Raw genomic sequence first — 2348 nt, forward strand, 5'->3', positions numbered from 1 at the left:
AACTATCACATGCATGTTCCACAAAGTTAGTTCCTATAACATAACAACCATCTTGTTATCTTTTATGGTGCTTTTTTGTTATCTATAATGGTGGAAGGTCACATTACAAAAGCTTAAATCCTAGATCCTAGATTTGTTTTGTACTTACACACATATTAAACACCCCATCCTTATTGCTGAAAAACTGTCAGCTGAGTGACCTTGTTTTGTCAAGTTGAAAAAGAGTCATTGTGTAAAAGGCACACAAGCAGGCAATGTTTACCACTGTGGAAGATTGTGCTTAAATACAAGTCATTTTAACTGATCTTTTGAAAATGTGTGAGATAATTCCAACATCAACTTGAAAATATATTTTGCCCTACAGATATTGTCTTTTTTAAGTAATGTAATACCTCTGATCCACAACTCAGTTAAATATAGTTTATTAGCAGGGTAGTTTGCCATCTGGTAATTATCTGAATCTAGATTATATAAGGTAGTTGTGTCTGACTTGTTGCCAAAACATTTTTTGAGAGTTTACCCAGCTTTTTTTCCCCATTTGGGTGATTCTGTTCAACTGGGTGAAGTTATGTGAGCAAAGGCTCTGTTTACATGTACCAACCTAGTTCTCTGTGTGTTACACTTCAGTGGATAAGAGGCACAAATACAGCCATTTTATGCAGGCTGATATTGACTTCAGTGTGCCATTATATAACTGAGGTTACATGGAAGTGAAATGAGAGTCATTCATCTTGCAACAGAAGTAATCTAAGGAAATTGGACTGATTCAATACTTCAACTAAGAAAAGACCTGCAAGACGCCCTAAAATTATTACGATATAAACCGCTTTGTCAAACTGTCTTGCTTGTGCAACAGGTCAGGTCATTCACTCAAGGTTCTTTGAAGGTTATGAGACATTTGCTGAATTTTCGTTATCATTTCATGGACAATAATACAGCATTTGACCATACGGTTGTTATTAGTATTTAGAGATATCTGTATCCTTATTGTTATAGTTATTATCGTCATCTGTGTGAACAGGCCTTTAGTCTGCTAAAGCTCTACGATGGACTCAACTTGACTTGTATCTATCTCGATAACATTGAATCAGTGAGTTGAACATTAGAACTGATTCAATTAAATTTGTGAACAAATCATTCAGATCAGCTTTGTAAACTGGATCAAATGATTAATTGAAAACATCCAAAACAATGATTTGTTCATAAATTGGATTTCGCTATTTTCTGTCAATAACAACTTAATGTTTGGTTTGTTCAATGTTATCATAAGACTTCAGAAGACTTAATAATATAGTGACACGTTGTAACAGCTACATTTAATTATGTTTTTAGGGCTTTTTTTTGTCATTTGTACCTCGACGGCCCTCATTAATTTTTGATGTATTGAAAAGAATGATCAGGATATTCCTTGTAGTTTTGAACAACATGAAGGTGAATAAATTCATCTTTCATTTTTGTATGAGCAATGCTTTTAATCTACATCTTATCTGTGTGCTTTGTTTTGGCCATAGTTCCCCCTGACTTATAACATCCTCTTTACAACAATAGGAGCTATTTAAAACATCACTACAATTAAATCAGTCAAATGCAAACACAATGCAAATGTTTAGTGAAGGCTAGCACAAATATGTGTTTTGAGTAATGGTGTGCATAGCATGGGAATTATGGGAGGAATGTGAAGGGCATGACCAACAACATATCACAGGAAACTCACAGAGCGCATCCGGCGAGAGGGGTAACAAAACATCAGCTTTAAGAGTATCTGAAAGATGGTAATAACATCTGTGCTCTGTAGAAAAATTATATGATCAATAAGCTATGACAACATATGTTTTTACATTGCTTTTACTCATCAAAATAAGTTAAAGGAGTAGTTCACTTTTTAAAAAACTTTTGCTGATAACTTACTCACCCCCATGTCATCCAAGATGTCCATGTCTTTCTTTCTTCAGTCGGAAAGAAATTAAGGTTTTTGATGAAAACATTCTAGGATTTTTCACATGCATCGTCTGGTGTCGTTTAAAGCCATTTGAAGCTGCACTGAAACTGTCATTTGAACCTTGAACCGTTTGGTACCCAATGAAATCCATTAAATGGAGAAAAATCCTAGAATGTTTTCATCAAAAACGTTAATTTCTTTTCGACTGAAGAAAGAAAGACATGGACATCTTGGATGACATGGGGGTGAGTAAATTATCAGCAAAAGTTTTTTAAAAAGTGAACTACTCCTTTAAGCAATTTTCATATTTTAAAGTTATACAAATTCAACTCAATTTTTAAGTCAATTCAATGTAATGTGAGTTGAAATGACTTAAACATCCAAGTTGATACTTAAAAATGTAGTCAAA

Source organism: Siphateles boraxobius, unplaced genomic scaffold (assembly GCF_051911475.1).
Source record: "Siphateles boraxobius isolate OS27281-9 unplaced genomic scaffold, OSU_SipBor_1 1, whole genome shotgun sequence".
In the NCBI taxonomy this organism is placed as follows: Eukaryota; Metazoa; Chordata; class Actinopteri; order Cypriniformes; family Leuciscidae; genus Siphateles; species Siphateles boraxobius.